The sequence below is a fragment of the Chionomys nivalis genome, chromosome 2 (assembly GCF_950005125.1).
Source record: "Chionomys nivalis chromosome 2, mChiNiv1.1, whole genome shotgun sequence".
Taxonomy (NCBI): domain Eukaryota; kingdom Metazoa; phylum Chordata; class Mammalia; order Rodentia; family Cricetidae; genus Chionomys; species Chionomys nivalis.
The window spans coordinates 9,044,001-9,070,640 of record NC_080087.1 but is presented as its reverse complement, the minus strand read 5'-3'; the positions used below and the strand labels follow the sequence as shown (position 1 = coordinate 9,070,640).

Sequence of the window (26,640 nt, the reverse complement as noted above, 5' to 3'; positions counted from 1 at the left end):
TTGAAGATGATCCTCCCTAAGCTGTATTGTCTAATTGATGATAACAATGAGAAATTATGTTTCAAGTATTAATTAACTATAAATAGTATCATGATTTACCAATATCTAAAGATAAGTTGTGTAAGTGACAGTCAGTGCACAGCTGCTTTGACATTCTGAGCATGGCCAATGCGGTCAAAACATTGTTTAATAAAAGGAGGACAAACAATTCACACTGGGTATAAGCTGGCTTGAGAGAAGTTCTTTCTTCTTTTTGTTGTCTTGGAAGAATGGGGTAGAGGTACTCTGCCAGGGTGAAAAGAATCCTTTGTACAGGCTGGAGAACTGATCTTTTGGGCTAATAATAAATTATTTTGGACATCCAATAAAGGTCACACATTATCAGAATAAACCAATATTCATAAAGATTGATATTAAAAGTGTGGTCTAAGCTACTTATTCCTTAGTAGTAGTAATATTAATACAATATTATTAGAATAGTAATCATATTAGTCAGCTTCAGCTATTGTAATAAAATTCACGTCAAAGAATCTCTAATTTGATATTTTAAATTCCAAATACTGTAAAATCCTAAATATACGGAGCTCAAAAAGTTTTGGGCCTTGAAGTATTATGAATCTCAGGTATTCTAACTAGATATGCTTAACTAGTATGGTTTGTGTAAACATTCCAAAAATTAGAAAATAAGCACTTATTATGGCCCTAAGTTTTTATTTATAGTCCTAAGCTATTATGGCCCAGCAAGGGATCAAATTGGTTATTTTTCTAGTAGCTGTGACAAAATACCAGCCCAAAGCAATTTAAGAAAAGATGGGTTGAAGTCATGGCAGAAGGAGATTGAAGAAGCTGGTGGAGCTGTGTCCTCATCCAGGAAGCACTCAGTAGTGAATGCTAGCTTTCTGTTTCCTGCATCCTTTCTATTGAGCCCAGGAACCACTCCTTGGGATGGTGCCACTCACAGTTAAAGTGACTCTTCCACTTAGTCTAATCTAGACAATCCTCACAGGCATGCACAGATGTCAAGTAATCTAGACGATGACCCACATGCACGTTAGGTGACTTGTGGTTTACTCTGGGTCCTATGAAGTTGACAACCAAGACAACCATGACAGGGATGTTCAATTTGTTAGTCTTGACTCACAACCCAAAGCTCTTATTTCCTTACACTTCTTGTGTCTGGGCATCCAAACTCAGTATGCCAACATGGTGCAGACTTTATGAGGGGCCTCTGGTTTCTAGATGACTGACTGCTGTTGTCTGTGTCTTCTTCATATGGCACGGAAAGAAGAGAGCAGGTTTTCTGGTACCCTCTCTTATGAAGTCTCACCACGAGAGCTCCAGCTTCATGATCTCCTCTTCCTATAAATTACTCCCACAACGCCATCTCTAAATGCCATCCATTGAGGGCTCATCCCGTAACAGTAACGTGGGGAAGGGTAGACAAGACTGAGTCCACAGCAGCAAGTGACTTTGAACATCTACAGAAGTGGTCCCAAACACTTGTTAATGCATGAAAATTGATCAACAACATTAGTTTCTGTTCATAAAACATGATATGATAAAAGAAAGCCACAAAAATATATCAGATTAACAGGATCTAAGTATCCTCCTGAGAATACCCGAAAAGGAACAATTTCCTTTTTCCTTATATAGGAAAGGTATGAGATTAAAAAGGAATGTTCATAAGCCACCATGCTTTTTTTTTTTACATAGTCATCACATTGCATGGGTTATATATTTTAAAATGACAGAAAAGTAATCACATTGTTGATTATAAAAAACACACACAAAATACAAAAATTACCATCCTGAGAAACAATAACAATTTGTTATTGAAGACATGAAGGTAAATTTTCCTACCTGTGCTGCTTTTTTTTTTTTTTTTAAACAGGCCAAACCTAGCAGGAATCTCTAATTATCAGACCAGTGGGACGGCTTAACAAGGGTGTCACTGGCTCAAAAATGCAATTGGATTCTCAGCATGACTGCAAGAACGGCAATTACAAACCCCAGCAAGTATGTCTGCATATTAAGATTTTGATAATTTACACAATGGACAGCTTATTGCTCTTGAACTAGTTGGAATAACAAAAAAAGATCTTTTGAGGACCCCTACATTAATAAAGTATTTATTATTTCGGTAGAGGTTTCAGGTACAAAAATCATAGCAGTCCACTGATACCAGTACATCTAGGTTGTTATAACACCTTTATTCATGCTAGAATAATATTTTATTTAAATAAATAGTCTTAATTTAAAAACAATCAACCCATTAGTCAAATGACAAAATTACAAATTGTATTGTTTTATATATTTTTAAATTTCATAGATATAATGAGTTTTCAAAAAACACACAAAACACAATTCCTTCTATTTGAAGTTTAAGAACAAGCAAAATTAATCTATGGTGAGATGTCAGATGTAATTATTAAAAGCTGAAATTTGAAACTTTTTGGGTGTTGGTTCAAAGAATTTTGAGTTTTGGAGTATTTGGATTTCAGATTTTCAAACTAAGAATGCTTAACTAGCAAAGTCTATGCATATATCTAAAAGCCAAAACACTTTAAAATTTGAAGCCTTACAGTCTCAAGCATAAGGCATTATTATCAATAGACATTAAACAAACCAGGATTCATGAGTTAAATATTCTACATCTTTGTGTAGGTAATGAGCATATATGAGTATGCAGAAAAATTCTTTATCTCTACATGCCAAGACTCACAAATTTCACTATTTGTATTTCAATAAAAATGGAAAAAAATACCAGACCCTTAATGTTAGATAACTTTCTAATAAAAATAACGAATAGATCAACGATGTGAGGTAAGTAGCTAGTAACTGTCTAAGATACGTATCTAACAACACAACTGTCATCATCTTCCACGAAACAAAAATTTCAGTGGCAGCTAGACTTGAGTAAGTACCAAGAGTTTACACAGCTGGGTTTTAAAGAGTCATCACCTTGTTTAGCACAGTGTTACATATTTTACATCTCAAGGTGGTGACAACTCCTAATCCTCCTGCCAAGATTCCAACCTAAGCCAGCTATTGATAGAACAAATGCCATTCCTGGGAAGAGTTTTGTTTGTTCTCTTTGCTTATCAGCTTAATACATAGGAGAATATACACTTGAAAAGGATCAAGTTCTGCAAAGAGGACTAGATGATTATGGAGTGGGCATTTTTATAATTGTGTTTTGCGCTTTTCTCCAGTTATTTTTCAAGGACTATGAAAGAAATTGAATCATAAAGCTTAATCTGACAGAAGGTATTAGCCTACAACATTAAACCACGAAGACAGGAGGGACAGTTATTCATGAAGAAACACATTCCCTGTTGTGCTTTTGAGACTGTCTAAGAGGACTAAACACTGACATGTTTCCACCCATACCCCACTGCTATTCGTAGGCAGGAGTGTTTTCGCTGTTCCTTATTTGTCAAGATCAGGTGAAGAGAAGTCTTACAGAGCACAGGCTCTCATTCCTACATGGGCTCTGTAACCTTCAGTGATTAATAATGCATGCTTCTTTCTTAGTTCACCACATGGGGCATACTCAGAGGGCACCATTCTTATTGAAAGACCTTAAATACCAACAGGAACAAATAAGCACAAGCCAAATAAGAAGCCTCCTATGAATCTGGTCCTTTATTGCCCATCACAGAGTTCTGACAATGGCTAGCCATTAAGATAATGCTCACCATTCTATTCCAAAGCAAATACTGGCAGTTTAGCTGAGTTCATCCATTTTTAGGATTATATCTATCACATCAATACAGAAATGTTCTTTCACAGTATTTGGATCTGTTGTGTACTGGAGTTGTAGGTGTCAATAAGTGCTATTGATTGAGTTAGTGCCTCAAACTAGCCTTTCTGACTGGAATATGGCACCTACTCTTAGGACCCAACACTATGTGTTCTCTTCAAGGAGATACAGAACAGATCCAAATATCTTTATGACTAAACCAAACAAGTCTTCAGGAAATGTATATCATATTTGTTGGGCCTTCCCGAGAAGAAAGAACCACTTAGTAAAACCCAGGAGAGAACAAATAATGAATTTTAATTTAAATACCAGGGTCATAAAAGCTCAGAGCCCACAGGACAAACCCAGCAAGAGAAAGATGTAAATGTACAGATTCGATGGCCTGTGGCCACCTATTCTGTTTACAGGAAAATCTAAAAACAAGGCAAAACCAAACCAAAGCAAAATACTCTCAAGTCAAACACATACTGGGTAATCAACTTCAGAACCATAACATAGATGTCAGAAGTCTTTATTCTGAGGACAAAAGGATGCAGAATAGGATCCCATTCCCTAAGTCAAAGACACTCCACTTATTTTCCAAAGATAATTTAAAGAATTACATTTTTTGAACATATCCCAAAGAAAGTTTCAAGTAAATTTTGAGTTTCAAATATCTGTGAAAACTATCTTGCTTCAGCTAAAATAATACCTATTTGGAGTATGGTGGAATTTTTTAATATTTAGTTTTTCTAGAGATTTCATACATACAGACAAGCACCTCAAATTTTTTGAGTGCTAACTTTGGCTACATCTATGATGTACTCTCAAGCACTTAGTATCTGTTACCCTTTTTATGATGCTTCCACAGGGTAATGGAACAGGCCCAATAGTTACCTCCCTCTTTCAGAAAGGAACTCAAGCAAGCACAAAATGGTTAAGCAATTTGCTCACTGATATGCAGCCTGAATCTTAAAGCAGGTGCTATTCAAACCCAACAATCTAATATCAGAGCCGGGGCTCCTGTGTTCTGACTCTCATTGCCTATGGCACATGAGCACTGTTCGTGTGTTCCACATATCACCATTATTATGAAAAAGGAGCCGTTTTCATTTATTAGTGGAACTGAAGTCATTTTGGAGAGGATATATATTTTTCCATGAAAAAATAAAAAGAAAAACAGAGATTCATCACCTATATCACTACCTCACTTACACCTCTTGGGCTATCTATATCTCACATACCAGGCAGGGACAAAGAAAGAATAAACCTGGATACCAGCAAATTCAGGACCCTCCTTTTGTTGCTAGTAGCCCGTGCTCCTTCCAAACAGCTGCCTGTGACTAAGACATGGAAAGCATACTTGGGTCTGTATAAATGTTTAGGGTTTGTCCCTTTGCTAGTGAAAGGCATGAGGAAAAGCTACTAATTTGGTGTGTTGGTTTGTGGTTCAGGCTGGAAGGGCCTGTGTTTCAACCACTATGGTGTCTGAAACAGCTTATCCTGCTCTGTGTACTCCTTTGTGTGGGAAGGAGGGGACTTCTGTGTGCCATGTATTGGCCTGAGATAGCACTCCCTCTTGTATATGTATAGGATAGGAAAATAACTCTTTTAGAGTTTCAGTATAAGAGTGAGATGGGAAGTACTCCAGTAATGGTAAGGGGAGAAGATTTGAAACATAAAGAGCTAGACATGGCTGAAAGGTAAGTAGTGTGTCCTCTACCAATGTTAGCTAAACCCAGGAGGGAAGTAGGGCTTGGAGAGCCTTGTACATTACAGACAGCTCTGAAGGGAAGACGGGAGAAGAGGGCAGGAAGGAGTGTAACGGCCCAGTTGGGCCTAAGGAAATTGCAGCAGGTAGGATGGGGTCAAGTGAAGATGGCCAGCCATAGTCTTAAAGGCCATGGCTGGGGGTACCTCCATCTCCAGGAGTACCAGAGGAGTGCTAGACACTCAATGGTTACTTCCTTTGACTTAGGGAAATGTTTGTACTGACCAAAAGAGAAAGGAAACGTACCTAAACTGCTGCTGGTGGATGGGGTGCTGATGTAGGTGGGTCTTCTATCTATCTGTTGCTTTCATTGGTTAATTAATAAAGAAAACTGCTTGGCCTGATAGGGCAGAATTTAGATAGGCAGAATAGACCGAACAGAATGCTGGGAAGAAGGGAAGTGAGGCAGACGCTATAGCTCTCCTCTCCAAGATGGGCGCAGGTTAAGATCCTTCCCGGTAAGCCACCACCTCGTGGTGCTACACAGATTATTAGAAATGGGTTAATCAAGATGTGAGAATTAGCCAGTAAGGGGCTAGAGCTAAAGGGACAAGCAGTGTTTAAAAGAATACAATTTGTGTGTTGTTATTTCAGGTATAAAGCTAGCTGTGTGGGAGCCAGGCAGGAACACAGCCTGCCGCTCCACACTACAGAGTGGCGCCCAACGTGGCCAATTAAATTCACTTAAAAACCTGAAAGAGCTTAATTTTAAATATAAAAAAACAGAGTTTAACACAGCTTTTTGCTGTTTGCTAAGGCGTGCTATAGAGAAATTTTCCTGACTCAGCATCCGCAACAGGAAAAAAGCTGCGGTTTTAAAACACAGCTTCCTGGGCTGTGTCACCATTCCAAGCTCTGTCTGGCTCCTGCAGAAGACAGAGCTTTAGAATGGAGCATTTGGAGTAAAGTGTTACGGCTTGCTTGATGGCAATGTGGACTGCTGTGTGCCTGGAACTGTGCGTGGCTCAGGGGCACCAAATGGCTCTGAGGCAGGACTGGCTCAGCTCAGCCATGCTGAACTGTGCTGGTCTCAGGCAGGAACTATTATAATTATCCTAATAACAGTGCAATTAAGGTTTAGACTGGGCAGGACACAGGTGGTACCATATTACCTCTACATGGTGCAACTTAAGTTTTTAAGATGTGCTTAGCACTTTAAGAAGTGCTCCCGGATAGTAAAAATATAGATTCACAACAGAACAGATTCAGACATAAAAGACCTGTAAATGGGTCAGTGTTGGATGAGTGTACGTAGGCTTGGGAGAGAGAAAAAAAGAATATAGAGAATAAAGTTAATGCCTTAAAAAAAAGGGTAAAGTCTTTAAAGAAACAGAATAAAGTAAAAGTAAGTCATGTAAAAATTGAAAATTCACAGAGAGTTTAGATTTTGTATATTGTGTTTTCTTTGAACTTTTTGACTGTAAAGGAGCTAAGTACAGAGGCACATCTCATTGTATGGGCTGTCAAGCTAAATCAGAATGGATATCATAAGGGTATTATGACTACAGAATTTGGGTCTAAGGATATGATCCTTTGGAGAGGGTCTTCTTTTGTTTTCACAGAGAATGAGACCCTGTGGATTGCTTCTATCCCAATATGGTATGATAGGCCACACCCTCCTGAAAGGTTGCTGTGAATACACTCAAAAAATTACTTCACTCAACTGCCAACTGAGATGAACCTCGTACACAGACAGGTTACACCATGAAAGATTTAAATAACAGTGCCCCCATTCAGCATGAAGCAGTTTGGAGAGAAATAACTGCACCCATATTCCCAAATATTGTTTATAAATGTTCTTTTACATTTAAAGGATTATGATATAGATATGGATAATTTGCATTGGTATGGATTTTAAGGTCAATTTTGTCATATGTATATGTATTTCTGATCTTGATTAAGGTATTGTGATTGTGTAGTTCATTTAAAAATGTAATGTATATAGGTTGTTAATGGATAATCATCAATAATAGTCAAGCTTGTAGTCATGTTAGTTAGATTTTCTAGATATATAGAGATATATTTCAGTTAGATAGGCATTCCTCATATCTTTCAAAGACTACAGAATATGGCATTTAAATGTTTTAATAACTTAGGGTTTTTCATGACAATGAGACACGTGTGCTCCTGGCAGTACCAATCTACTTCAAGAGGAAGATGGGCATCGAAAAGGCTCCTTATGGAGTTTGATAGCCATTTGGGGAAGAAACTGCTCTTGTTTGGACTGTTGCATAAACTGGACACAGACAGAGAACCTGCAGAGAGAGGACTGCTGAACTTGCCTAATGATCTTTCAGGGTTCCTGATTCATGAAAGAGTCTGTGAGACATTCTGCAGGACAAGGCAAAAAGTGACTGAACTGACTTTGAATTTTCCTGCTTCATAGAAATGTCTGCTGGATACTTGGGCCTGAAGGCTGAAGATGGATGCCCCAACGGTACAGAGGAACTTTGGGTGACTGTCCAGGCAGCGAGATGTCTTTGTCACTTCTAGAGTTTTGGAAGTTGCTTATTTCTTGTTTGCTTAGGTAATATTATATCCTTCTGGAGTCTTTGATGGAATTGAAGAATAGATAGTTATAGTTTTCCTTTGTTATGATAAAAGATAAAATAGATCTAAATATTGTGACTGTAATTCTTACTTTATAACTGTTTTGCTATATGTAATTTTACTGTGTTAAAGTGAAAGCCTTTTTTTTTGTTTAAACAGAAAAAGGGAAATGATGTAGGTGGGTCTTCTATCTATCTGTTGCTTTCATTGATTAATTAATAAAGAAAACTGCTTGGCCTGATAGAGAAGAATTTAGATAGGCAGAGTAGACCGAACAGAATGCTGGGAAGAAGGGAAGTGAGGCAGACGCTATAGCTCTCCTCTCCAAGATGGACACAGGTTAAGATCCTTCCCGGTAAGCCACCACCTCGTGGTGCTACACAGATTAATAAATATGAGTTAATCAAGATGTGAGAATTAGCCAATAAGAGGATAGAACTAATGGGCCAAGCAGTGTTTAAAAGAATACAGTTTTCGTGTAATTATTTTGGGGCATAAGCTAGCCAGGCGCCCAGAGCCAGGGCGGCAGGAACGCAGCCCGTCGCTCCTTCTACAGGGTGCTGAGTGATCAGTGAGGCAGGCGGTGAGTCTGTTGAATGTGGACTGGAGATGAGGGATAGGGTCCCAATGTGGCTCAGACCAGGAGTGGGTACTGTAGGGTGGAGGGGCTGAGGTGGGGACAGGTACTAGGAGAGCCTATCCCAGTTCCTGAACCCAATGTAAACTTTGCATCTCTGAGGAGAAAGATATCCCCAACAGAAGTGTTACTTTGTCCAGTGAAAGTATTACAGCTCTGCTCAGCTCAGGTCAAAGTTGCTACAGCTGGACTCCACTAATGGAAAGTCTCTCCAGCAAAAGCTGTTACAGTTTGGTTCCTGCCAAAGTGTCATACTGCACAACAACCCAAATATAAGAGATTTACTAGAAGGAAAAGACCCCGGAGAGGAGCCACCTCTGCTTGGGTGAGAAAAAATGCAGTAACCTATAACTAAACAAAGAATAGTCAATGCACTTGAAAATTGGATACAAACTCATCTAAATTTCAACCTTTTGTATGTGGGAATCAATAACTGATGCGTCATATGACATAGGTCATTGGATGACACTTTAAATTGTAAATGTGGATTTTATGTTGAATACTCTACATTTTCCAGGAGTTTCCAAGTAGTTTTCATGCTGAGTTATTAAAGGTGAACTATCAATCCTACAGAAATTGTCCTTGATTGAATTTCCCGTGTCAGATCTATATTCATGTTTCTAACTAGCAAATTTAGCGGCATAATAATTGCATGAACAAAGCTCTGGTTGAATTTCTCAGCAGATTTTTCATCTTTTCATCTTCGAAGTCAAATCCCCACAAACATCAATATGTTCCTATCATGTCCACACCTGTCATCTGCACCACAAGTCAGTGTAATCTACAGATAAAAATGAGAAGAAATTGGACATATTTTATGGCTGTTCTGCTTGAGGGAATAAGAATAAAGTAAATCAATATTTCTTGTCATTTCCTGAAAGTACTGTATTCTCCAGCGCATTTAGCTAGCATTTGCCCATTTAAGCAAGGACAAAAACATAAGGAGAAAGATTTTAATGCAAAAAAAAAATGTGCATCAATATTTCTGGGTCACAAAAATTTAAGTTGTATGAAGCATTATTTCAAAATCTAAGTTAAATACACTCTCAACGTTGATTGTTCTCAGCACTAGGAACTACCACTAAGTAAACTCAGAATATTCAAGAATGAAGTCAAATTTAACATCCTATCATTGCCATTGAAATTTTTCCAAATTAACAACCCATTTAAAATGTCAAGATTTCACTTTCTTTGTAAAATCATAACTGTAAAAAAGTCTAATATCTTTACTTATGCAACATATTTTTTTCATTCATTGTTTGTTCCCAGTTCAATAAAAATTTCTCTTAAAAACTTTCATCTTTTCTTAAATTTGTTCTTGACAGTTTCATGTATGTTTGCATATGAATATATATATGTGTGTGTATTGTGTATATACATATGGTGCTTTACATATGTGTATACATATATGGCTCATGCTGGTTACAATCACCATTACCAACTTCTATCCCTAATGTCCCTCCTTCTTACAAGGCTCTTTCCAACATTCATGTTTTTTTGTTCTGTTTTGTGATGCACTGAATTTAACCAGGGCCATCTAAGTGTTCTTGGGCTTGCCATTAGTCACTGGAGCACCTGTAGGTGCCAGGATACTAGAAAAGGGTCTCTGGAGTGAATATCAAGTTGGAAAATAGCAGAACATAAGTTATACAAAAACAAAAGGGTGGATACTGGGGATTAGAGTTCAAGAGGGATGTGGTGAAACACACGGAGGAGCCAAGGGTGAAGGGAAGGTTATACAAAATGACAAGTATGAAAGCTAGCACTTTGTAAGCCAACTAAAAACAATGAAAATAGAGCATTGATAGCCCTCATGGCTGAATAAACCTAATCCTAATAGGAAAGGATTAATAAACCAAAATCCTACTGTAGATGTGGTATTTCATTATGAGTTGTTGGTCAGATAGTCCTCCAAAACTTACCCAGACAACTAAGGATCTTGCCATTCTTCTTGGATGCCCATCAGACTAGTTGATGAGGGCCCTACATTGTTAAGAAGATCTAGAAATATCCAGCTCCCCTGCCTGAAACTTTTAGTAAGTTCATCCAGACCCTTGAGAACAAAGGACAGAAAGTACAAAGAAGGCTGCTAGACGATAAAGTATCAAGGCTCCTACCCAGATAGGAACCCTAAAAAATATAATACCAACCTTCCAGGCAAGGTGTGTGTCCACTGTTACAGCACAGGTGTGATTATTATAGGAGCATCCAAGTACTTTAGTTGACTGGTTTTGAATTCATGTCTGGTATTACATCTCAGTTACAATACATGGCTGATAGGTCTTGGGACATAATGGAGAATTTAGTACTGTTGTTAAACTAAATTGACACAGTGCCTATCTTCTCTATGAACACTTAATTCTCAGACATAGAATACTTTATATGTCACTCCTAAATACGCCATTGGGTGCTTCTAGAATCTACACTATTACCAAATATAATTCTTGATCAGAGTGATAACTCAAAAACATCAGACCTGGTGATGTAGTTCACAAGTACAACAGTACTTCACCAGTTTTAAGAGTTTTTCTTTGTATATAAAATAATTTTAATAATCATTTTGAAAATATTATGAAATTGCTGTCAGGAATAGCTCATGTAAGTAAGGTCTGGACTGGCTAGATAGAGACACTATAGAAGAAACCAGGCTACCATCATTTTACCTACCTATGTATTTTGGACGCTATCAGGTCATGTAAGTCAGCACATACACACTGACTGTTGGGTGCTTCGCTGCCTTTATGGTAGTGAAAAAGCAAGGAAGGAAATACTGAGGAAGAATAATTGTCATCTACTTGGAACCCATTCTTGTCTTTTAATAATTTTATCAGACAGAAAAATAATAAAAATAAATCTATAATCAACTATTAAAATATAGTGGAAAGAAATGGGCTCCAAAACCTACCATTATACTATACCAAGAGTCTAACTGGAGAATGAAAATAACTCCACCAGGCTAAAATACTAAATCAGACACCTCAAGTAAGTTGTGCAATATGAACAGCATATAGAATTCACTTATGATCATTAAGAAGTGAGGATTACTATAAGAACAGAAAATTAAGAATAAAGGTTTTTAGCTGGGTGCTGGTGGTGCACACCTTTAATGCCAGCACTCGGGAGGCAGAGGCAGGTAGACCTCTGTGGGTTTGAGACCAGCCTGGTCTACAAGACCTAGTTTCAGGACAGACTCTAAAGCTACAGAGAAACTCTGTCTCGGGGGAAAAACAAGGTTTTAGCATATGATCTAGTGTTTGTCCACTGTTCTTTGCATCGTATATTCAAACATACTATATGAAGTCAAAGGTAATTTCAAGAGCAAAATGACTCCAAAGGCTTAAGTACGAGTGACTGAAAAACAATTAAGTTATGAAAATTAATGAGGTTTTTGAGGGTGGGATGGGAGAGGCAGGGGTAGGAAAAGGAGAGAGGGGGGAACTGGGACTAGTATTTAAAATTAAAAATTTTTTAAGTAAAAAAGTTTCAAAAAATGACTTTTAAGAAGCCATGTTTAAAATAAATAAAAACTGAAGAGTGTTGGAACATGTTCAGTTTGCATGGGCAGCAGGACAGCCCCTCTTGGGCACATCATTTATAGTATAGCAGGGGTGAAATGGAAGGGGCCTTTGCTGGGCAAAGGCTTAGGCATTTGCTATGCCAGATCCTAGTTTGGTGGTCTTCATAGAGACTCTAAAATCTACCTTAAGTTTACAAAATCAAGAACATAACATCAAACTACAGGAATGTATTTTGAGAATTAAGACAGAATTCTCATCATTTATTCAAAATTACCAAATAAATAGTGAGTATTAAGTATTAACATCTTTCCCGCTTGTCTTTTGTCACTGGGTCTTTCTGAATTGTTAAATTCAATACCTTTGGACCCTCCTTCAAAGTGACCCTTTCTAGGCAGCCTTTAATATCTGATGCTCGTGCTAATCATGAATGCGTCTTTCCTAGTCTTTCCATTTTTCTCAATTCAAAAATGCTATACAGCCTTCACAGCTCTTTCAAGGCTCTTCTTTCTAATGGGTTGGCCATCATTCTAATCACTACTGAAGTTTCCTTTGTTACATGCCCCATAAAACATTTTGTTACTACTTTGTGCCTGTTTCCTCTCCCTAAACTGTGAGTTCCAATGAAACAATATCTGTATCTAAAAACATTCATTTTGTTTGGAAAGGCCTTCCTGTTTATTCTCAAAGATCACCAAAACCTGTTGAATAAAGGAATCAGAATGCTGAACATTAGTATCTAAGGACTAATATTAATTTGGATATGTCAAAGCTAAATTTATAAAGTGAAATTACAGGCAACAGAAAAGTAACTTGCCTTGTAGTACAAAGGAATATATAAATGATATACCATAGAAATAAAATATCTTATTTCATAATATTAATTGAAAAAGTAAAAACTAAAAATAGAAACAGACTTTTATCAGAATATTGGTAACATCAAAATTGTTTCATGGATTAAAAGATTTCTTTTAAGTTCTCTAAAGTTTTAGTTCAATGGGCCAGTACTAGAATTAACTATCTTACATCAGTAACTTCCATAAACTACTGATGAACATAAGAAAAATATACAAAAGTGTAACATACTTGTTATGCCACTAAAAATATCTATGGCTGGAAAGAATGTTAAGCAAAGGAGGAGGAATCAAGTCATTTCAGGGCATTCATGATAAGGTTTTGCATCTAGCACATAAATTATGTCACCATAATGTTTAGGATTAGCAAAGGTATCACATGGAAAAGTTTCCATTTCTAGACAAAGCACATACTTCAAAACAAAACAAATGGAAGACAGTGATCACAGACTGGGAAGAGTTGCCTTTAAGCTCATTTCTTTATAAGTCATTCCCATGTACCTTCTATTAAAGAAAGCACATCAGTGAAGGCTAGGGAGATGGATAAGTTTGTGAAATGCTAACAACACCAGCATGGGGACCTAAGTTTGTATTCCCTGCATCCACACAACAGGGCAGGTATGCCTGTAATAGCATGCTAGATGTAGACATTGGAAGGTCTATAGAACTTGCTGATCAGCTAGTCTTGCCTTGATGGTAAGCTTCAGGTTCAATAAAAGACCTTGTCTCAACAAATAAAATAGGGAGCAATTGAGGACAACATGAGTCTCGGGCCACCACATGCATGTGTATGTCCGCGTGCACGCACACACATACACTCACACACTCAAATCAAATCACTTAAAAACTATCCTATAAAGAATCTGTGCAGCTGAATATCACCTACAAATTGAGGTGCTTTTAAAATATGGAGCTAGAAAACATTATTTTGAGTGAGGTAACCCAGACACAGAAAGACAATTATAACATGTACTCACTCATAGGTGGTTTGTAAACATAAAGCAAAGAAAGCCAGCCTATAAACCACAATCCCAGAGAACTTAGACAACAATGTGGACACTAAAAGAGATTTACATGGATCTAATCTACATGGGAAGTAGAAAGTAGAAAAAGACAAGATCTCCTGAGTAAATTGACAGCATAGTGACCTTGGAGAATATTTGAAGGGGGAGATTTGAAGGGAGGGGAACAGAGAAAAATGTAGAGCTCAATAAATATCAATAAAAAAATAAAATATGAGCTAAAATTTACCTTGACAATTATTCTGTGAAGTAATTATGAAAAATAGCCAAAAGAACCCAGATCTTACAAAGTAGTATTATGTAAAATCCGCATTATTGATGAACTTCAAGTACTATAAGTTTGGCCAGCTACAGAAATGTTTGTTTTAAATATCTACTGTGATCTATTTGAGTCTTTGGTTTACTAAGACTACTCCTTTGAAATCATGTCCTCTATTTTGAAAGAAAATCTTGTCTAGTTCCCTCACAGAAGGCATTACACAAAAGTTAAATATCTCAATTGCCAGCTAATAATATGCAGAGAAGATACATCAAAAAGCTTCATCTGGATAAAGCAGACAAAAGAAACTACTGGTTCCAGATCTACTCCCTCAGCTCTTCTCCTACCTACTGCCTTGATTCTACAAACGGCTGAAGTAAAGGCTCTTTCTTCTCCATCATCTCCTCTGTCTTCTCAAGGTTGCCTGATCATCTTCATCTTGCAAACTGAAGTAAGAAACCTTTCCAAAGCTTTATTCACATTAAGCCAGCCTTCTGATTCTAGTGCTTCAGGGCTAACACAAAGTAATCTCGTTTTAAATCGGTGTACAGCAGGCTGCCTACCTTCTCTCAGTTCTAGGAACTGATGAAATGAATAGTTTTAAATAGCACTTTCTGAAATGACATGAGAATTAATAGCACCTTAGTGTTGACAAGAGATGTTTAACTCCTTCAGTGAGCTTTCCTAATGCACCATCCTCAGAGTGAGCCTCACTGTATGGATGTTATCAGAGGATATATGATGGATAAGGGTATTATACTGATCCAATCACAAAGACATCCTAAAATCATCAGGTAAAAATTAAAAGAACCATTTTCCATTTACTGTTTGGGAGGTTTATTTAAGATATCACTATGGTTTGGTACATAAAGGAAAACTTATTTTATATTCAACCTTTCAACACAGTTATGACAAAACAATCATGCTCTATGTTACTTAAAAAGGTAAAGTGTAAGCTATGTGTGGTGGTTTAAATGAGAAAGGCACCCATGGGTTCATGTATTTGAATGCTTGATCCCCCAGTTGAAGAACTGTTTGGAAGGATTAAGAGATGTATGTTGTAATATGAGCCGCAGGGCTGCGTCCCCAGCACCCAGCCGCCCGCATGGCTAGCTTATGCCCCGAAATAATTACACGGAAACTGTATTCTTTTAAACATTGCTTGGCCCATTAGCTCCAGCCTCTTATTTGCTAGTTATTACATATTGATCTAACCCATTTCTAATATTCTGTGTAGCACCACGAGCTGGCTTACCAGGAAAGATCTTAACCTGCGTCTGTCTGGAGTGGGAGAATCATGGCGACTCCTGCCTTGGCTTCTTTCTCCCAGAATTCTGTCTGTTTACTCCACCACCTAAGGGCTGGCCTATAAATGGGCCAAGGCAGTTTCTTTATTAAATGAAAGTAACTCCTCCATCAGATGTAGCCATAACTAATGTCTGATTTGACTTGAGACCCACTTCATTTGTGGGAGCCCATGCTCAACATTGTTTGGATGGCCAGGAAATGGAAAGCGGACAGCCCAGAGACCTAGGTAGAAGCAACATGACTTATCTAAAAGAACAACAAAGGGAAAATCAGTGAGATAATTCCTAATGATGTTCTGCATACTCACTGGTCAGTGCTTGTCCAGTTGTCAGAGGCTCCATCCGGCAGCAGATGGGAGCAGATGCAGACACCCACTGCCAGATATCATGCAGAGGGAGAGTCTAAAGAGGAATCTTCATCACGTCCCTCCCCTTGGAGCTTAGGGAATCTCACCAAAGAGGGGGTGGAAAGACTGTGGAAGTCAGAGGGAATGGAGGACATGAGGAGAACAAGGCCCACAGAATCAACTAAGCAGTACTGATATGGGCTCACAGAGACCGAAGTGGCAAGCACAGGGCCGGTACTGTTCTACACCCAGGCCTCTGCCATGTGATGTGGATGCTAGGATGATATTCTGTGGGACTCTGAGAGATCAGGTGTGTCTCTGACGCCTTTGCCTGCTCCTGGGACTCTTCCTCCTGCCTTGTTACCTTGTCCAGCCCTGCTAAGAATGAGGGCTTTTGGCTTGCCTTGCATTTTGTTTCCTTGTGTTCGATTGTTATCTCTTGGAGAATCCAGGGGAAAGGGAAGATGGGAGGCAGCTGGAAGGAGTGGGGAAACTATGGTTGGGATGTAATGCATGAGAGAATAATATATCCGGAAGGAAGGAAGGAAGGAAGGAAGGAAGGAAGGAAGGAAGGAAGGAAGGAAGGAAGGAAGGAAGGAAGGGGAAGGAAGGAAGGAAGGAAGGGGAAGGAAGGAAGGAAGGGGAAGGAAGGAAGGAAGGAAGGGGAAGGAAGGAAGGAAGGAAGGAAGGAAGGAAGGAAGGAAGGAAGGAAGGAAGGAAGGAAGGAAGGAAGGAAGGAAGGGGAAGGAAGGAAGGAAGGAAGGAAGGAAGGAAGGAAGGAAGGAAGGAAGGAAGGAAGGAAGGAAGGAAGGAAGGAAGGAAGGAAGGAAGAAAAAGGGTTGGCCTTGTTGGAGTGGGTATGGCCTTGCTGGAGGACATGTGTCATTGGCAGTGGGTTTGGAGGTTTCAGAAGTCCACACCAGGCCAGTCTCTCTCTGCTTGCTCACTGCAGATTAGGATGAAGGTCTTAGCTACTTCTCCACCATCATCCCTTCCTTAATGCTGTCATGTTCCCCTCACCATGATGATGATGGACTAACTCTGAAGCTGTAAGAAAGCCCCCAGCTAAATTCTTCCTAAGAACTGTCTTAGTGATAGTGTCTCCACACAGCAATACAAACAGTGACTAAGACACTATTACAGGACACAATAGGCAGTAAGTACATTCCCTACCTTTGTATTTTAGGACTCTAATGAAGACTACTAAATATAATGAAATAAATCCCTACATTTAATAGAAAAATGTAAAGATTATAACAATACTATCTTGATACTAGTTAGCATTCACACTTTATAGTTATTCTTGTCTTTAATGTATGATAATTAGTATAATTCTGTTGTTCAACTCTGTTTTAACTCCTGAGAATATGCCTAAAAGATTTATATTTTTAACTATCTGGAATGAATCAACAGATTGGATTCTCAGTGGACAGTCCAGGTAGATGAAATGTACTACAGAGAAGCTACAATGTTTCTCCATGTGTTTCACATGCACACAGCACTTACCCTAAGCAGCCTAAATATATGTCAGGGACTGGGTTAAGGACTTCTCATGCATGCTGGGAACCTGTTAAAAGGTACACAATGTGACCCCACTTTGTACATAGAAGAGTCCTGGCCCATTGTTAACTAGAGGGCAATGGGTGGGGCCAGACTATCAACCAACAGAGTCCAGCACCATACACACCATGAATGCCAAGTGCTTTTCTGTTTAGATTTCTCCCTACAAGACTGCCACTATTTCCACTCTCAGTAAACTATGGAGCTTATTGATCGTGTTTATTCTCTCATCAATTTACTTTGTTCAAGGTTGAACTAAATGTCAGCCCTAGCTCTGGAACTTGTGGGCTAGTGTTAACAAGGGAAATTCCCTTTTGCCAAGACCATGTAGAGCTATTAGTCACAATTAAGTTTGGTTACAAAGTACCAGACTAGCTTGCTGAACTGAAACCCAATTTAGAGAGGAATGTATTTTGAGCTCAAGACATTTTCTAGAGAATAACCTGCAAAGGGCCTTATCTAAGGGGTGGGAAAGAGCAGGAGATGCATTAAGTTTGGGACTTAAACCTTGGGAGCTAAGAAATATAATCTTAACTGGTTATCCTCAGTACTTCTGAGAGTCAGATATTGAGAGCAGTTACTGCTTTCACAATTACAGGACTGCCAGAGTCAGCTGTGTCCTCGACATGGGCAAGAAGGGTCTACACACCAATCACAGGCATGAGGAGTCTGCAGGAGATGATAACTAAAACGTCCACCCTGAGTATGTACTCTAGAGCATAAACTGCTCCCCTTCCTGTAAGAAGTCATGGTCTCATGCCTCCATCCCCTCCCATGGACAAACTCCTACCACTGCCCCCAAACTCCTTAAAAGAATGAGCACCAGAAACTAAACTAGATCATTACCAGCCAATTTTAGGGCTTCAGTCTTATATTTTGATTTCTTAAGAACTAGGTAAGCAAACGAATGTCTCAGCCTATTTAGAGCTATTAGCCATATTTAAAATAGGAGATCAAGCTCACTGGATGCTCTTGCTAAACTGAAACCTTCAAATGTTTGCAGTAAGAATTCATTCTGAGTTTTAGCCATTTCCCAGAGAATAACTTTCTAAGAAAGTTATCAATGTCATACTTTATAAATATTTCTGAACAATAGAAATGTATTCTAGATATAAAAGGAAAGCCTTGATGTGCTTATTTGTAACTAAGGGATGATTGAAGCTACTTCGTGGGGTTCTAGCTTATAACACTATCATACAGGACTCAGAAATGGTCACGTATGAATTGTAATACAAAAGAACCTCATTAGTTTGTGCTTTATATTGTAAAAATTATTTGAAGTTCTCTTATTAGTCAGTTTTAAAGTGAATCAAAAACTACATTGCATCGGCCAATTGTGTGAAGATAAACACTGAAAAATATAATACAAATTTCAAATGTATAAATATGCCTGTTAATATATATATATATATATATATTACTTTGCAAGTAGTGTTCTTTATTGGTTTTAATCTGCTATCATTATCACAGAACTTTTTAAATGTCAAAGTTGGAAGAAACCTGTAACATGGAGGGCCAGCTTGTTGAGGTTTCTGTCCTGCCCAGTACCCGACAGCCAGCAAGTCCCAGAGAAAATCACACAGAGATCTCCATAAGTTATAAAACTGATTGGCCCATTAGCTCAATCTTCTTATTTTCTCTTGTAGCTTATATTAACCCATTATTCTTATCTATGTTAGCCACGTGGCTCAGTACCTTTCTCAGTGGGGCATGTCACATGTTGCTTCTTCGGTGTTCTGGGCTGAACTGGGAGGATGGACTTCTGCCTTTCCAGCATTCTCCTGTTCTCATCACCCCGCCTCTACTTCCTGTCTGGTTGACCCACCTATACTTCCTGCCTGGCCAATCAGCGTTTTATTAAAATACATGATTAACAGAATACAGACAATCACAGAAAATGAAAGGCTGTGGATTCATTCTGAGTTAAGAAAAATCCAGTTTGATCAAGGAAGACCACCTGAGAAATCTCCAGTAGGAAGAGATGGCCCAGATGTCTGAGTTCCACATCCAGAACATATTCAAAACTGTTGCCTGAGATGATCAAGATTCACAGGATACTCCAGTCAGGAATTGATGATAATTCTAAATTTTCTTTAGGTCCTGATAAGATTATCAGCACCCCCAACCAGCAGGAAGTAGCCTGGAAAACTATACCACTATCCAAAAAATGGACTATGAATATTTTCCTTTGTTAAAAAAGGGGGGGGGAGTGGTACGGGAGAATTGTCTGTATTATGTCAATCATGTTTTAAATAAATGCTGATTGGCCAGGCAGGAAGTATAGGCAGGTCAACCAGACAGGAAGTAGAGGCGGGGCTATGAGAAGAGGAGAATGCTAGGAAGGAGGAAGCCCATTGCTCCAATTCCAGCCCAGACCTCCCTCCGAGAAGCAAGATGTAATCTATCTGGCTGAGAAAGGTACCGAGCCATGTGGCTAACATAGATAAGAATAATGGGTTAATATAAGCTATAAGAGCTAATAAGTAGCCTGAGCTAATGGGCCAATCAGTTTTATAACTTATAGAGATCTCTGTGTGATTTTCTTTGGGGCTTGCCAGCTGTGGGGAACTGGGCAGGACATAAACCCCAACAAGCAGGCCCCTTCATGTTACAGAAACTTTATTAACAAGTATTAAAAATTTGTTCTTCCTTTTTTTTTAATCAGTGCATAAGATGACAGCCCATGTGTAAGATAGACACTAGCGGTTTGTCTGAAGTGGGATGTAGAAAATAGCTGGACTAAGGGAGGAGAAATGAGGGATGAGGCTCTTTCTTAGACTGTTCTCACTCCTCCTCATCCCTCAAATGATACACTTAAAGATTCCCTTTGTTTTCAGAGACAAACATCTCTAAATGAAACCATTTGCATTGTCATTTCAAGATAAAGTTTAAGACTACAGCACCTGTCCAAATATTCTGGGCCTGCAATTCTGTCACTCTGTGGGTCTTGCATTTTGTATATAGTTCCCCTTTAATGGAGTGAAATCCACTATAATTCTATGAAAAGCCACATTCTTGGGGCTATGGCTCAACTGGCCAAGTGCTTGTGCACAAGCACAACAACTTGAGTCCAGTCCCCAGCACCCATGCTTTGGCATGCTAGCCTGAGTCTATACTTCCAGCTCTGGGGGGGACAGATGGAGGAGATTCCCTTGGGCTCACTGGCCAGCCAGCCTTACTTAATCAGTAAACCCCAGATTCCAGAGATAACCCAAAAGATAAGATGAATGGCTGTCCTGAGGAATAACACCAATGAGTAACCTATGAGCTCCAAATGAGCACTTCCAAACAGATATACACACAGACAGACACATCTACTCACATACATACACCTCATGTATATAAATAGCCTCTGACACACAAACATCCTCAAGTATAAAATCTAAACATGCTATTTGTGAACTGGCATTTAGTGAATAAGAGCAAAAAGGCACTGGATTTTGTGAACTTGTGCCTTAAATAACAAGATGTGGAGAAGAGTTTTCAGTGAGGAAAACCCATCAAAACGCAGCATGAGGCCTTGTGAAGTCTCCTTCCACTAGAAAAGTGGAACAATGTAAAGATGTATTTAACAGCTTATAACGTTCACAGTATTCTTATCCACTCAACGGCTCAGAAAGAGGCAAATGGTTTTCTTGGCCAAGGAGAATTCAGGTTCAATTTTTCACGTCCCCATTCTATAAGCCTTGGTCAGCCCTGTGGGAAGATAATTATCAGGGCTAGAGGACAGTCCCTGCTGCTTCTTAGAAGTAAACTCAGGAGCTAAATTAAGGTACTTAGAGGTAAACTCTTGGAGTGTGCAGAGCTTGGCTGTTGGACTCCTGTGGACTCTGGCACAGGAGGCTAAACACTCCTATTTATTTAGAGAGCAGGAAAAGAAAGGGGTAGCAGAAACATGGCTTTCTCCATCACCCTTCCAGCTTCTGCTAATCAATAGGAGTCATACAGCTAACAACTTCTTGCTATGGTTTGAAAATGCAAGTTTTAATGTGATTTCATTGTAGTGTCCTTGTATTGAAGTGTTTATTGTGTAGTTTCAAGTCTACCTGACTACTGAAAGGAAAAGAAAAAGAATAGGAAAGAAAAACCAGCAGAAAAGCTGCCATTGTGCAAAAGAAGGACATAAAATTCAAGCCATGAATTAAGGAGGCAAATGAAGGCCCTCTCTTCCTTTATTAGAAATAGAAGAAACAGACTGTGTTCATCTTGCTTAGGGCCAACAGGCGCGCTTCGTGGAATACAGCCAGAATCAGTCACAAAGCTCACTCAGGAGTTTTGCTCTGTGAAAAAAGGAAGCCAGATGGGCTATTTACTTTCAACAAGATAATTCTGGAAGAAATTGTTATAAGTCAAAGAAACTTTTTAGCTTCATCTGCTATTTTAGCCTCTAAACTGATTCGAGAGGCGAGTAGGGGGTGGGGGAACTCTTAGAAAGAAAGTAAGAGAACTAAGGAAGTGAAAGAAAGTGAAGAGCAAAGCCTAAGTAGCTAGGTGGTCCAAGAATAGATGTTTCCAGGTCATATAACCTGGGGTGAGTCACTGTTCGCAGAGACAAGCTATGTGGCCTCTAAGTGCTTTGGTTTTCTGAAGGGGGCAAGAATACCAAAATAATATGACAAGCTATGGTAAGGATTAAGTCTCATGAATCAGAAGGAGCACCTGAAACAACGTACAACATGAGAACTCAGGAGACATCAGACATCTTGACCTGTTCCATTTCACCCCCTTCTGTGAAACTGAAGGAAATCCATCAGAGACAGAAATAAACAGGTCACTGCCTACACAATTCCTAAGAACATAAGAGCTCAATGTCTAGGTAGTCTCCCGATGATAAAATGAATACAATCTGTTGATGGTATTCATGAGTTTGAAAATGTCTCTTTTACTACCACAGGGCCAAAAACAACTCAAATAATTTTATCATTGAATGGATCAAAACTGGAGTTTTTCTACTTTAAAATTACTTCTTTAAGCAAGATTGCTCTGTATTCATATAAAACACATTAAGTTTTGAGGTAAATATATTATGTACATACATATATAAATATGCATATGAGCATATCATAGAAAGGCTCCTATTCACCTTGCTCTTAAGATCCTTAATGTATAAATATTACTTATAAAGACCAAACTGAAAGTTTTCAAATTAAATTATGGGAAGATTAGGCATTCAAGCTTTTGTGCTTATATTATTCAAACCTAATGTTCTAAATAAAAGATACTCTCAGAAAGCAATGCACAATTATATTTAGTCTATTGTGATTACCATGGCAAGAGGAAGAAAGTTCATTTTTAAAAGGATTATACAATATGAAAAACTAGAACAAAAATCACAGCCTGGTTATCTTTGGATTGATTATTTTTGTTTTTGTTTTTGTTTTTCGGGACAGGGTTTCTCTGTAGCTTTGGAGTCTGTCCTGGAACTAGCTCTTGTAGACCAATTTGGCCTCAAACTCACAGAGATATGCCTGCCTCTGCCTTGCAAGTGCTGGGAAGCGTGTGCCACCACCACCCAGCTGGCAGGATGGATCTTGAGACTATCACAAAAACTCCACTTTCCTGTAATATTAAAATATTTTCAATACATTGGACAAAGTAGAGAGAGCTGATTCCCTGAAAAACAATATGACAGAACTTTCCTGAATTTTTTGTTTTGTTCTAGGTTTTTGTTTTTGTTTTGTTTTGGGGTTTGTTTGTTTCTGAGACAAAATCTCACTCTGAACCCTAGAATGGTCCTGAACTCAACTCAGTTCTCCCCTCCCTCCTGGGTGTTAGGGTCATAGGCATAAACCACCATCCCTTGCTTCCTGTAATTCTGAACAGTGCTGAAACAAGTAAAACATGAAATGGAGTATCTGTTTGCTTATCTACTCCCTGAATCTTCATTTTTAAAATATATGTTATCGGACTAAATCAAAGGCCCAACGTCTAAGAGCCTTTGCTGTTCCATTTCAACACTAGCTCGCCCCTGCATAGAGCAGTGTCAAATCTTAGCTAGCCTCAGGGAAGCTCAGGAGCTTGTGAAAGCCTGTGTGCCCCTGTGTTTTGTATCCCACACAGCATACTGGTTTGGGGGAGACTTCAAGGGACTAAACCCCCTTCTTCCCTGAGCTTTCTCTCATGACTACGGGAGAAGATGAGAGGTAAGGCAACTTTTCCCCTTGGCAAAGAAGCAGGCATGTTTACTACTTGTAATTCCCTAAACTCAGAGTTCTGCAAGTGTCTTGCAAACTCTCACATATAGCATCCACAAGTCCCACAGTATGTGTGAAGGAGGGAACAGAGAACAGCATCCGTGGTAGCCTGGTGCTGCAGGTTGGGCTAAGCAGAATGCTGACAGGATAGTCTAAACAAGAGCAGCCATCTGTGACAATTACAGAAACCCACTGAAGTAAGGCTCAGTCAGCACAATGCTCTACATTCAAAGTTTGCCAACTAAGATGAAGAACCTGCTAATATCCCACCTGGTCTGACCTTTGGAACACTTTAATGTGGCAATAAATTCACACCATAGTGACCTGCACTCTATGTAAGGGAGAGAAGGGCATAGAGTGGCTCTCCACCAGGCATGAGGGCTGCATTCTGGAACACCTATTGTCCCCATCATTACTGGCAACGACAGTCTTTCTGAATGAATACCCAGTGGACTCCCTGATCAAAGACTTTGGGTGGATGGAGAGTAGGGAGACTGGATGAAATCAGAAGTACACACTGACCTCGTTCTGAAGCTTAGGGTCCTACTGATTGCAGCCATAACTTAATTTTGTATCAGATGGCTTAATAGACTTGTTTCTAGCCTTTGTGGTGGGACTGGTCATATTGACCACAGTGTGACATATTCACGTCACAGCACAGAAGAAGCCAACAGAATGGCACGAAATTCTGAAAGGATGATTTCTTCTGGGTGCCTTGCTCACCACATGTCTTATTGTGCATGCAGATGTTCTTGGTACTGACCAATTATTTCCCTGGACCATATCTCGAGGTTCTTTACATAATCTTAAGAAATTCACCAATGCCTATCTCTAGATAAAGAGTGGGTTTCCTTATGGCTTGTTATAGCAGTGGTGGATTCTTAACATTGACTGCCCTTCATCTGCAAGGCAAGCCTACTACATGGACAGCATTCATCTGGATCATATCACAGCACCTCTGTGAAATTTGGGGACAAAGGAATCTATAAGTTTAATGATGTTTATTTAACTTTCCGCATCATAGCAATGGGGTCCTAAGCCTCCGGTCTGTAAGTCTTATAAGTCTGCACTGCCCATGCTATATTTAGACACAATGACTTATTAGCTTGTAAGTAGGGTCAACACCTCAACACGTGGCAATCTAAAGCCACATCCAGTACCCACTCCCATACCCACTCCCAGATGGAATATTCACATAGGAAAGTACACAGATGTACTAAAGCTGCATCATTTTACCTGATTTTGTTTGTTTAATGTTTGTGATTTTTGGTATGGGGGTTTCACTATGTAGCCTCAGCTGTCCTGGAATTCATTCTTTAGACCAGGCTAGTCTTGAACTCAAGAGATCCTCCAACCTCTGCCTCCTGCATGCTGGGACTAAAGATGTGCTCCACCACTGCCCAGCTTACCTAGATGTTTTTTGTTTGTTTTTATGACAATCAAGAAAAAATTCTTTATACACAAACATCAAAATCAAGTCACTAATTTTTATCTTCTAGAACAAAAGCATCTGGGACTGACCCAAACACAGATGTCTCACTTTATTCCCCTGAGAAGCAGTACATCTATCAGGGTCCTGGCTGGCTTTCTGTCACTTCATAAAAGACTTACTAGAATCAACTCGGGGAGGAAAGGGGTTATTTGGCTTATAGGTTACAGTCCACCATCAGGGGAAGGCAGGAATTCAAGGCAAGAACAGAAGCAGGCAGCATGCAGGAAGTTGCTTACTGGGCAACTTCCCTAAGGTTGTTCTGTTACCCTTCCTGTGTCCAGGGATAGTGCTGCCCACAGTGGGCTGGGTCCAGTTATATAATAAGCAATTAAGGAAATGCCCACAGATATGTCCACAGGCCAATCTGATGGAGGCACTTCCCAATTGAGACGCCTTCTTCCTAGGTATGTCTAGATTTGTGCCGGCTGACATCAATTAGAAGATTACTGTAGCTTCGCTCCTGAAATGTGGGGAACTACGATGTATATAAGACATTATTTTTTGATAGCATGGTGGGAGGTGCAATTTGGGATATGTTTGTATTTATTCCAAGTTTTATTTTTTTAAAGATTTATTTACTTTATGTACACAGTGTTCTATCTGCATGTACATTTTTAAGCCAGGAAGAGGACATCAGATGGTTGTGAGCCACCATGCAGTGGCTAGGAATTGAACTCAGGACCTTTGGAAGATCAACGAGTGTTCTTAACTGCTAAGCCCACAAATTTTATTTTTAAAAGGATAATAAATTAATCCAACAAATATTAAACCTACCCCATGAAGACTGAAGAATAATGGCAAGACCATTCTTTATAAAATTTGTCATTTGTTAAACAGAGGGACAAAAATAGTAGGCCGGATACAGAGAAGAATTCAATTTTATATTTCTTTGTCGAAAATCCTACAAAAGTAAAGTATTCAAGGGTTCAAATTTCACCTTTGGAAATTTAATACAAAGATTCAAATGCCACCACATACTTTTTGCATGCTTATTAGCAAAAGACACAATATTTCACTGCAACAGCCAGACTTCTGGCTGGGTTGATATGAGATGTGATTGAAAACTATTCTAAATTTATTGCTCTATAACATACATAAATTTTAAAACCTGAGCTAAAAACTCGGAAAATTCATGTCACTTTGGAAGGTAATTCCATATTCACTTGAATCCCTACTTCATTAAAAATAAAAATGAATGGTTTTCAGAACAACCAGACATGAGCTTGATGGATGATCATGTCTCCACCCACTGTGAGCAATGAAAAAAAAAAGTAGCTATGTTTATTAATAACGCTCCATATCCTAGGAAATAGATAAGATGCTGTTGACACGTTGGATTTTTTAATTATGAGAAAGCGCTGCTGGAGATGTGCTTGCTCACGGTAAACAG

At 39.0% G+C, this 26,640-nt stretch overlaps 1 protein-coding gene across 2 annotated transcripts in view; it reads right to left on the bottom strand.

The window, feature by feature from the left end:
* Prkn (parkin RBR E3 ubiquitin protein ligase) overlaps window positions 1-26,640 on the bottom strand; it is a 1,199,352-nt gene that overhangs the window by 1,147,480 nt on the left and 25,232 nt on the right. The gene's annotated exons all lie outside the window — the stretch shown is intronic.